The 12,733-nt window shown below is 43.8% G+C and overlaps 1 long non-coding RNA gene across 3 annotated transcripts in view; it reads right to left on the bottom strand.

The window, feature by feature from the left end:
- LOC148400074 (uncharacterized) overlaps positions 1-12,733 on the bottom strand; it is a 33,271-nt gene that overhangs the window by 19,497 nt on the left and 1,041 nt on the right. The window contains exon 2 of one of the 3 annotated variants that reach the window (XR_015857497.1): positions 11,195-12,489. The exons of the other annotated variants lie outside the window; for them this stretch is intronic. This is a non-coding gene — a long non-coding RNA (uncharacterized LOC148400074). The remainder of the gene's footprint in view (positions 1-11,194; positions 12,490-12,733) is intronic. 3 annotated transcript variants of the gene reach the window in all.

Below are 12,733 nucleotides of genomic sequence, written 5' to 3'. Positions count from 1 at the left end.
TCCCAATAGCTCCTCATTATTTAGGAGTTAGCCCCCCTTTCTTGAACATTCTCTGATCCATGCCGTCTTCCTCCTCACACGCCTGCACCCACACAGGGTATGCACATAAACGCACACACCGAGAACGCACACAACCGCACGTACACACACACAGAAAAAGGGATTCGAATCCATCTCTCATGTAGCTTCTTTGCCACTTTCTATCGGTCAATACCACTCACAATTTGCGCTTCCACATCAGCATATACATTCCTTCAATCTCACTGCTTCAAACATTCACTGAGAAACTCACACTGTCCCTGCCCCGCCCGGGCCATAGCACCCCCCCGTGCGAGGGGGGGTCGCGGCATCAATGTTGACCGGTTACAGGCTGGCCATTTCCTGCAACAATCATGATGCCGGCCCACCGCCCGCACGAGCATAGCACAGGCCCACGCGCACAGCCCAGACCCGCGACAACGCGCGAGTGCAGGCACGCTCAGCAGTCTCAACCTCTCAAAGGACAGGCCAACTTTGCTGTTGCGCCCTTTATCATGTTCACATTCGACATCTTTCAATGTCAAGTCAAGTCAAGTCAAGTCAAGTCAAGTCAAGTCAAGTTTATTTGTATAGCCCTAAATCACAAACAGTCTCAAAGGGCTTCACATAGCCAAAATTGACAATTATTCTCAAAGCATCCCCTGATCTTAAGCTCCCAAAAGGGCAAGGAAAAACTAAAAAAAACCCTGCCAGGGGAAAATGAGAAACCTTGAGAAGGGACCACAGATGGAAGGATCCCCCTTTCAGGATCACCAGGTTGTAATGGATGCAGAGAGGGCACAAGTAATACATAATATGAAAATCAATGAAAAAAATGGATGTCAGAGGTGCCCGCGACTGTCCTGGCAGTGTCTTCAAGGGGGTTGAGCTGCAGTTTCTTCATCTTGAATTGGTCCCCGAGAATCCAGCCGGGGTGGGGGTGGGCAGAGAGAACAAAACAAACTCCGGCCAAATCGGCCACTACAAGTTAGTTAAAGGCCATCTCATAGAAATGTGTCTTTAAACGTGTCTTAAATGTTTCTACTGAGGTAGTAGTTCTAATATCCATTGGTAGGGCATTCCAAAGCTCTGGAGCCCGAATAGAGAATGCTCTAGACCCTGCAGACATTTTCTTGGCCCTCGGTGTAACTAAAAGACTAGCGTTTTGCGAACGAAGGTTACGAGACGGAACATAAGGAACGACTAGGTCGACGAGATATGAAGGCGCTAAGCCATGCAGTGATTTATAGGTTAGTAGAAGAACCTTGAAGTCACATCTTAAATGGACTGGGAGCCAATGTAATTTGGCTAATATTGGGGTAATGTGATCAAATTTTCTTGACCGTGAGAGCAGCCTCGCAGCGGCATTTTGCACTAACTGTAGACTTTTGATACTGGACTTAGGAAGACCAGAGAATAATACATTACAGTAGTCCAGGCGCGACGTGACGAACGCATGTATAATAGTTTCCGCATCCCCGGTCGAGAGGATAGGACGAACTTAGCAATATTACGAAGGTGAAAAAACGCAATCCTGGTTATATTCTTAATGTGTTTTTGAAAGGAGAGCGTTTGGTCAAATATTACCCCGAGATTAGTTACCGTCTCACTCTGAGTGATAGTACGGTTATCTATAGTTATAGTGGTTTCCTTAAATAAGTGTTGATAACGAGTAGGACATCTCAGTTTTATCTGGGTTAAAACAAAGGAAGTTGAGAGACATCCATTGCTTGATCTCCGCAAGGCACGCCTCGAGATTACAACAGTCCCGCGGATCTGTCATCGATAACGGCATATATAATTGGGTGTCATCCGCGTAGCATTGAAAGCTAATATTACATTTACGTATTATGTCCCCAAGCGGAATCATATAAATATTAAATAAAATTGGTCCGAGTACCGATCCCTGTGGGACACCTCACGTAACATTATAGAGCTCAGAGGACGTATTGCCATGGACCACTCAGTGCGTCCTGTCTGATAGATAGGAATTGAACCAGCTTAGTGCTGACCCTGAGATACCAACACAACTTTTAAGACGCCCTAATAAAATATCGAAGTCTACAGTGTCAAAGGCAGCACTAAGATCGAGTAGTAACAATACAGACGACGTATTTGAATCCATAGCTATGAGGAGATCATTAGTCACTATAGCAAGTGCTGTCTCTGTAGAATGATTAGCTCTAAACCCAGACTGAAAAGAGTCATATCGATTATTAGCGACCATGTAATCAATAAGCTGCTGCGCTACTACTTTTTCGAGAAGTTTTGCTATGAATGGGAGGTTTGAAACTGGCCTATAATTACTGAGACAGTCCGGGTCAAGATTTGCTCGCTTAAGTAGCGGTTTAATAATAGTGGTTTTAAAGGCTGTTGGCACTATCCCAGAGGAAACAGACAGATTGATTATATTTAAGACGGACGGTCCTAAAATTGGAAATAATTCTTTAAGTAGTTTGGCTGGAAGGGGGTCGAGTAAACATGTTGTTTGTTTAGCCGTACTAACCAATTTTGTAAGCATTTCAAGGGACACGCTTTTAAAATTTGAGAGGGTTATTGCATGATCCCCAGCGCTAGTCACCGGCGGAGCGATTGGAATGGTATTCTTGATCTCGTCCCTAATGGACTCAATCTTTTGAGCAAAAAATTTCATAAACTCGTCAGCTGAGTGGAAGGAGCTATCGAGGGTCGGCTGGCGCAGAGTTAGCTTTGCCACTGTATCAAATAGGGATTTAGGATTGTTTTTATTAAGATTAATGACTTGCGAAAAATAACGAGTTTTTGCTAAAATAAGCGCATCTTTATATTTCAGGAGGCTGTCCTTCCATGCCTGATGGAAAACCTCAAGTTTGGTTAAACGCCATCTGCGCTCATGCTTTCTACATAATTGTTTAAACGTACGTGTTTCATCTGTGAACCACGGAGTTGGCCATCTACGGCGAGTTTTCAGACGTAGCGGTGCCACAGAGTCGATGGCTTTTAATAATGTCGCATTGAATTCATTTGTAAGATTATCAATAGAGCCGCTGTATGCGGGAAACATGGCGATTGCCGGCGACAGTAACTCAGATAGCGCAGTTGCAGTCATGGAGTTAAAATTACGGCTGCTATAAATCTGATTGCTCTCTTGTCTTTGACAAGGAACTAAAATTTCAAATTTTATTAAGAAATGATCAGACAGAACAGTAGTGTATGGCAGTACTGCTATATTTGAGGTTGCTAGTCCCCGGGATAATACCAGATCTAAGGTGTTTCCATTCTTATGCGTTGCTGCCTGTACAGCTTGCGTAAAACCAAACGTATCGATTAAAGTTTGAAATGCCGAAGTCAGTGGTTCTGACGGTGAATTCATGTGGATGTTGAAATCACCCATGATAACTATATTATCTGCATTTGTCACTAGATCAGCCACAAATTCTGAAAATTCATCCAGGAAGCTAGAGTAAGCCCCGGGTGGGCGGTAAATAACAACAAGATAGAATGACGGTAACGCAGTGGATCGCACAATGAGAACTTCAAATGTTTTAAATACGTGAATTGAGCGAGGCCTAAATCTAAGCTCAGAATTTGAGATGAGGGCGACACCCCCACGCTTTTTTCGAGGACGTGCCACATGCGAGCTCACAAAATTTGGAGGCGAGGCCTCGTTAAGTGGCAGCAGTTCATTAGGTTTTAACCTGGTCTCGCAAAGACCAAAAACGTTTAGATTATGTTCGGTGATAAGGTCATTAACGAGAACTACTTTCGTATGAAGTGATCTAATATTCATAAAACCGAATTTAAGTGTAATCGGTTGATCAGGGTGGGTATCTATCGAAGGATTTTTAAACGGGATGCGAGTAAAATTGTGTTCTCTAGGCCTAATATCAGCTCTCAAAAGTTTATTAGGGCGGTGGGATGAAACGACCGTGGGAATTTGATGATGAATATTTGTTACACATGTGAAGTTGTCTAAAACAGGCACCGTTTCATCAGCAAGACCGGTCGGGACGGAGTGATTGGATTTGTCTACTACCCCAGTAGAAAGTGTGTTTATGTGTACTGTAGCACTATTTAAACTGTCGCGCTCTAGTCTACACGAGGAGCTATGTGTATGCTGAAAGTCTAGCCTAGCGCTAGTTAACTTTAACTTAACAGACTCCAAACCCATCCTCACAGGTGGTCTAATCACCTGTGTCCTGGCCTGCTCTAGAGTGACCTGTCATGAGAGGCTCAAACAGTAATCTATATTCCTAGAAAGAGTGAAGGCGCCTTCACGGTTAGGGTGAAGGCCGTCCTTCCTCAGCAGGTCGGGGCGGCCCCAGAAGGATGACCAGTTATCTATAAAATACAGTCCCTGCTTTTTACAGAACCCAGCCATCCATCGATTAAGGGAGACTAATCTACTAAACCTCTCATCAGTGCCTCTCCCAGGCAGGGGACCAGAGACAAATACTCGATGCCGACTCATCTTTCTGGCAAGATCACAAGTCCTCGCTATGTTTTTCTTTGTGATCTCTGATTGTCTCATCCTAACATCATTGGAGCCGACGTGTATCACTATGTCCGAGTAGCTAGTGTTGGTGGCACTATGCTGTTGACTAGGCCTATTGCGAGTCAGCTCCCTAAGATTAGCTTCTATGTCGGGTGCTCTGCCCCCAGGAATACACATTACCGTGGCTGGATTTTTAAGCGTAATGTTTCGGGTAATGGAGTCGCCTATGACCAAAGTGCGAGGGCCAGTAGACCGAGATGACTTTGGACGGCTATGCGTCTTACCTGGCTCATCGCGATTAGCAAGCCGCTTGGGGCTAATGCTAACCGGGCTAGCGGGCTGACTACAGCCCGCGTCTGTGTCCGCCGCAACTACTGTTATCGCACTATTCTGCTCTAACTGGCGGACACGTCCCTCTAGCAGAGACAACCTCTCTAAGAGAAGGGTGCAGTTGGTGCACGAAGCCGTACATACCTCTTGGTCCGCTGCCATACTTTGTGTCCGAAGAGCGACGATCTGTCAGAACAACCCGCAAGTCGGAAGTCCACCGGATGACAAAAAAGACAAAAATGTCTTCTACACAACATTTGTTGTCTCTTATTCTCATCCTATCAAGCCACCGTTTTAGTAACTTTCTGTCACACGCCTTATTTTCTCTACTGCCACACCTTGCTCATCTTAGTTTCTCTAACCAACTTAAACACACCATTGTCCACTTCTCAATTTCCCTATTATCGCTCAAAAGCCTCCTAAACATTCTCCATTACTGATTTCTTCCATAGAACACACATCTCACTCACACACACTCATATATACAAGGGGAGAAAACACACTTGACCAGGTCTACACCAACATCAGACAGGCCTTCAGAGCGGTTCCCCACCCCCACCTGGGTTCATCAGACCATCTCTCTGTTATGCTAATTCCAGCCTACAGACCTCTGTTGACGAGAAGCAAACCAACTGTGAAGCAGATCAGGGCCTGGCCAGAGGGCTCCACAGCAGCTCTACAGGACTGTTTTGAACGCACAGACTGGTCTGTCTTCAGGGAGGCGGCCACCACCAACCAGGACGTCAACCTCACCGAATACACAGACTCTGTAACTGGATACATAACGAAGTGCATGGAAGATGTAACCGTCACCAAAGACATTACAGTGAGAGCAAATGAAAAACCCTGGTTCACCAGGGAGGTACGTGAGCTCCTGAGGGCACGCAACGCTGCTTTCAAGTCTGGGGACAAGGAGGCCCTCAAGACTGCTAGGGCCAACTTGCACCGGGGCGTGAGAGTAGCCAAGCGTGCATATGGTCAAAAAATCAACTCACACTTCACAGACACAAAAGACCCAAGACGCCTGTGGCAAGGCATCCAGTCAGTCACAGACTACAAACCATCCCCCCCACCGTGTGAGGACAACATAGACTTCCTCAACTCTCTCAACACCTTCTTCAGCCGGTTTGAAGAAAACAACACCACAACACCCACAAAAACCCCAGTACACCCAGACAGCACAACACTTCAACTGGACCCAGCGGACGTGAAGAGGACCCTACTCAAGGTGAACCCCAGGAAAGCTGCAGGTCCAGACAACATACCCGGGCGCGTGCTCAGAGACTGTGCAGACTCACTCACTGACGTCCTCACAGACATCTACAACACCTCTCTGAACCAAGCCATCATACCAGCAATTTTCAAAGCTACCACCATCGTACCACTACCCAAGAAGTCACCAGCATCATCACTGAATGACTACAGACCCATAGCACTCACTTCCATCATGATGAAGTGCTTTGAGAGACTGGTGAAGGCCCACTTAACATCCACCCTCCCCACTACTCTGGACCCATACCAATTTGCCTACCGCCCCAAGCGCTCCACTGATGACGCCATAGCAACAGCACTCCACCTCTGCCTGGCTCATCTGGAGAACAAAAACAGTCACGCGCGGATGCTGTTCATTGACTTCAGCTCTGCGTTCAACACAGTCATCCCCCAACATCTGGTGAATAAGCTGAGTACAGTAGGTGTCAGCACTTCACTATGCAACTGGCTGCTGGACTTTCTAACGAACAGACCGCAGACAGTCAGAGTCGGAAACAACTCCTCAGCGACCACCATCATAAACACTGGGGTGCCGCAAGGATGTGTGCTATCTCCCCTGCTGTTCACGCTGATGACCCACGACTGCTCTGCCAGATTTGAAACGAATCACATCATCAAATTTGCAGATGACACAACAGTGGTGGGCCTCATCAAAGACAACGATGACTCAGCATACAGAGAGGAGGTACAGCAACTCATCACCTGGTGTGATAGGAACAATCTGCTTCTCAACGTAAACAAAACAAAAGAAATCACTGTGGACTTCAGAAAGAAACAACCAACACACATCCCACTCATCATCAACGGCAGTGCAGTAGAGTCTGTGAAGAGCACAAAGTTCCTGGGAGTGCACATCACTGATGACCTCTCATGGACTACCAACATCACTGCGCTGGTCAAGAAGGCGCAGACACGACTCCACTTCCTGAGAAGGATGAGAAGAGCCGACCTCCTCACCTCTGCACTCACCACCTTCTACAGAGGTGCTATTGAGAGCATCCTGACCAGCAGCGTCTCTGTTTGGCATGGCAGCTGCCTAGCTGCAGACAAAAAGGCGCTGCAAAGGGTGGTGAGGACAGCAGAAAAGACCATCAGGTCACCCCTTCCAGCCATTCAGGAACTGTACACTTCGCACTGTTCCAAGAGGGCAATGAACATCATCAAAGACACTACACATCCTGCACACAGACTGTTCTCCCTTCTACCATCAGGGAAGCGGTACCGCAACCTGCGGTACCGCAACCTGCGGTCCCGCACAAGCAGACTGAGCAACAGCTTCTTTCCTCAAGCCATCAGACTCATGAACACACTGAGGAAAACCACTTGAACATTCCAAGTCACCATGCCACTTGGCACTTTACTCTTGCACCTTATATACAGATTTACACATTTTCACTTTACTCTATGACCACTGATTGTACTTCTGCTGCTGTGTATGTAAGTGTGTGTGTGTGTGTGTGGGGGGGGGGGTTGTGTGTTATGTCTGTATTATGTCAATACTCTTATTACACACCGTGTGTGTGTGTGTGCGTGTGTGTGAGTGTGAGAGAGAGTATTTTATTGTATAGTATTGCACATGTTTTATCAGCATGTTAGTGTTTGAATGACTGCAATGTGTAAGTGTGCATTGTCTGTGTTTATGTTGTGAATGAATATGTCAGAGAAAGAATTGTAAATTCAGTATGAGTAAGTTAGCTGTGTGTGTGTGTGTGTGTTGTGTGTGTTGTGTGTATGTGTGTGTGAGTAAGAAAGAGATTTATGTCAATGTCTTATTTAAATGTTTTTAGTTAAACTGCACATTGGAGACTGGTCAAACGCAATTTCAAACTTCTGTGGTAACCCTGTTACATAGGATTTTTGACAATAAAGTAAACTTGAACTTGAACTTGAACTTGATACACACCCACTCATGAGGATCCTCTGCGCGCACACACACTCTCCCCCCAATTTGGTTCATTTTGGATATTTTAGCGGTCTGATCTCTCACAGGAGGAACTGTTACCACCGGATATTTTTTGAGGAGGCCTCACTTCCCCTCGGGGATCTCTTTATTAACCCCAGCTATTTGAATACGATCGTCACCGCACCCTTGTCCGCCACGACGAAGCACTAGGTCCCTGACCTATCCGTAGTACGCGCAAGTCCCTGACTTTACCATACACGTTACACACGTAAGTTCCAAACTTATTCACCGTATGTATCTTAACTTCATGCACACCTTATTTGATCTGAACGACAGTCTCCTCTTAAATTTCCTCTTTCAATTTGCAGCATTTCGATTTGTAGTAACAGGTATTCTGCTTACCTTATTGGTGATGAGCTCAGGGTTGAGGAGACGTCGTACCAGCTCAACGTTGTGCGCTTATTCCAAACGGTTCGCCGACCGGGAGACAGTGTCCCTGACACTGTCCAGTGTCTTGGCTAAAGACCACGAATTGTCAATTACCCTTCTCTTGACATCACGTCCGCGGTCACCAAGAAATTGTTAGGTTACGGATTCTAGTTATTGATCTGACTCCAAATTGCGATCAACACTTAACACATAAATTGCTATGTCTTAATTCACACACTGGCGCACCTAACAATTTTGCGAGTTTGTTCTGTCAAAGAGAAGACCAGTAGATCAATTAGACCAAATTTACCAATTATTTATTCCTGACAAAGCGCACTAATACAGGCCTGGGTCCCGGGTCCCTCACACTAAAACTCGTGCGTTTTTGTGACCACCAAAAGACGACACATTCTTCCGGGTTGCCCAGTTTTAAAGAAACACAATATGAATATTAAAGCATGCAAAATATTGTGAGATGATTGGTCGATGGCCATCTCCTCCCCGTGTCAGTGTTATCGCTGAGGTCAGGTGGTTGGATTTCCCCGCGAAGCCGGGCCACATAGACGTGCTGTTGTTCTCGTTCCTCAACGACCTTGAGGTGTTCTCGTCCGGTACTCCCTGTCTGGGCCTATACACAACACTTCAACGAAAACAAGTTCATGCAGTTTGCCTGCACATTCTTCGCCCCTCACCAATCCACACGAGCACTCCAATACTAGATATTAACATGATTATAAGTTTAACACAACCTTAAAAAATATGTTTGCAAACTCCCGAAAGCACATTTCCCTTTACCCCCCATCACTCTTGATAGCTTACAAATGGAACCTGTAGGGTTCTGTTTGGTTTAATTGCTTTACTGTCAAAGTAACTGACTTTTCAGTTATTTTTTGCTTGATTTACAAGAAAAAAAGTCCTCAATTTAATTTTATCTACTCTTAATTCCACTCTTCTGACACACTGTTCATAATTCCTTGTATACAGTTTGCAAAGCAGTCTTGTGTTAAGAGGCCGCTGATTTGAAGACCTGCATGTTTCCAAGACAATGGACAGGTATGATTAGTTTGACATCTGTACTGTAGATTAAACAAAAGACAACAGTGAAGGCTTACTATGTGGTGGCTGCACTCAATGTTGACATTTTTTTAATGTCGTAGACTCTACACAAATGACAATGACAACGTTCAGTATGCATACTCGTGTGACTCGTGCAGAGGGCCCTCAGGAAGACTGCTCTGATAGCACTGGTAAATAAGTTAAAAACCTGTCTGCTCGTTCCTGTGCGATTGCTTCATGTTCGAAATGTGCGACTGACATGAGATGCATCAAAGAAAAACTATTTTACAGGTAGTGTTTTTGTTTTTCCCCATATTCATATTTCTTTTACAGAGTAATCCCAAGGTCTACAATGGGTGATGGCTGATGTCAATGTCTGAGTACATCTTTGTAGAAGCTGTTGGCGACATGCACAAAGGCCACGGATGATGAAACAAGGACCGCAATGGCTCCAGCGCTGAGTAGCAAAGGGGGCTATCAAAACCCCACAAGAGAGTGATGTACATATTGTTTCCCCCTTGTGTTTCGCATGCTGTTTTTTTTTTTTTGTTTATTTGATGTCTTACATAAAAGATGTATATATTTATATTGTAACTTAGTAGTTCTATTAAATAGCCCCCATTTTTTAATATTGTCGGTATGTTTTTACATTTTTAAACATATGATTTAAAATCATTGCACATTTATATTTGTGATGGTTAGATAATGTTTCAAAGAATGTTTTTATTTAGGTTCAATTATCATTTTGGTTAATTTTGACATCAAAATGTGTATTTATATCTGCAGCTAACATAAGTATGACTGTTACTGAAACCTATTTATATATTAAAAAATGTCTATTTTGACAGCCTGGACCATCACTAATCAAATGCATTTTCACAACATCCTGGAACTACACACAGATAAGGATCACAGGTTAAATGTAATGACGAGAACCTCAATGTTGAATAGACATCTAGATGTTCGAATGATCACTAGCTATTAGCGCGATTAGCGCTAATCGCGCTAATAGCTATTAGCCATCATTCGAACGTCTACTTAATAAACGTCTAAAAAACTTTCACATATAGACGTCTAATAAATGTCTAATAGACGGCTATCCCTTAGACGTCTAAAAAACTAATAGACGTCGAATAGACGTCGAATAGACGTCTATCCCGTAGACGTCTAAAAAACTTTCACATATAGACGTCTAATAGACGTCTAATAGACGTCTATCCCGTAGACGTCTAAAAAACTTTCACATATAGACGTCTAATAGACGTCTAATAGACGTCTATCCCTTAGACGTCTAAATAACTAATAGACGTCTAATAGCTGTCTAATAGACGTCTATCCCGTAGACGTCTAAAAAACGTTCACATATAGATGTCTAATAGACGTCTATCCCTTAGACGTCTAAAAAACTTTCACATATCGTGTGCTGTCCTCACTCCGAACCGTCTACTTTTTCACCAGCTAGACAGCCAGTGAAAGATGCCCCAAATAATCAGACTTCGTTGTCTTTAATGCTGATTTATTGAGGAATGGCCTCAAACGATTGCCCTCTTAAGACCATCGTAAAACTGAAAATACAAAATAAAGAAACACCGCGTTATACAACCATTAGCTTGTAGCATGTAGGCTAACGTAACTTCGATATGTAAATAAAATTAACATACAATCGTTTACAAAAGTAAAGATAGAAAAAAACACAAGTTTACAAGACTTACGGACAAATCTTGTACAAGGCAACAACGTTTGAAGTATAACATCAACTTTGTACATCCACAGTAGGTATAACTGATCCGTCCGTGGGTCTCGTGCTGAGTGAAACACTTATACTAAGCGTCCACAGGAGAGCGCTCTCAACTATTAAATAGAAAATGATTACGTTTCATTACAAAACACACAGCGGGCAGAACATATAGACGTCTAATAGGCGTTTAAGGAATGGGGTCAAAATACAAAAAGTCCTGCCTAGCTACAAAAACAGATATGCTCAAACCTCATTGAACAAAGTACATAAGCAGACAAGTATATTCACATGTTAAATCAATAAAAGAAACATTTTAAGCATATAATTATACCTGCACACCAAACCAATAAAGAAGACATAACTAGACATTTTTATATATGGGGATGACAGGTTTTTATAACTTCATGATCTGATATGTATTTCTGTGCACTTTGAAATAACAAAGGTTTGTTGATATATTGCCTGAATAGCATAACAACCCTTAAGGAACTGTTTAATGCATGCCTGATGTTATTCTAATTCACGGACACGGCCCAAGGTGTTTAAGAATGTTTTGTACTTGATTATATCTTATGTTTTGATTAATGCTTGATGTAACGTCGTATTTTGCCTAATGCTAGACGCCAGCCTTGGATTACTATTGAATGATCTGGACAGAAAGAAAATGTTTTGAATAATAATGAAAATTACGGTCGGAGGCATAATTAAACTAAGAATGTGACAAACAAACAAATGCATGGTAAGTGGTGAGTAAGAACTTTGCATAGTCAGGGAACATTAACGAATTGATGATGTCACACACATAACTTCACATAAGTCCGTCCAAAATGACAAAAGTGTAAGGATGATGAATGGACGAGGTGCGACAGTGTATGTGCAAGAATGGAGGAGAATGTTTCCAGGAAGGTCACTTGGAGATAAAACCAGCAGGTGCCAGAGGGAGACAGCCAAGAACCCGGCCAAAGATGATCGCCAAGGCCGAAAGACGAAATGGAAAACAACAGCCCCCACACACATCGAATCGGCCATAATCAGCACCCAACCCCACGGAACCAGCTCTCACCGAACCAGCACCCACTCCCATGGAATCAAACTCTCCTGTGAACTTGCCGCACCCCAAAGACTCATCACCCATCAAACTCGGCCCACACTGGCATGTTCAACTGAATATAAGCTGACCAAAGAACCTTGAACGTGGCCTTTTCTGAATGGAGACTTTCTGCTCTTGAGCAAGGTCGCACGAAAGGCCCAGCGCTGTATTGTACTTTCCTGAAAACAGAGCTTTCTTAACAAGAATTCTGACTGAACTCAACCAACTTGTGTAAGTCTAAATTTTGTTTCGGTGTCTCAGTCTTTTCCTTACATTGCAAAAAAAAAAAAAAAAAACGAACACGCAGGGAGTAAATTGGGTAACAGGTAATTGGCTCTGGCTTTTGCCGTGAGGCACGGATATCGCGCTTCCTAAATTGTGAACCAAATCCAACAACATCTAATAGACGTCTATCCCATAGAC

Source organism: Syngnathus floridae, chromosome 3, assembly GCF_059516105.1.
Source record: "Syngnathus floridae isolate MCC-2025c chromosome 3, RoL_Sflo_1.0, whole genome shotgun sequence".
Lineage (NCBI taxonomy): Eukaryota > Metazoa > Chordata > Actinopteri > Syngnathiformes > Syngnathidae > Syngnathus > Syngnathus floridae.
Note: the sequence above shows the minus strand (reverse complement) of the source record. Positions and strands in the feature narration are given on the sequence as shown.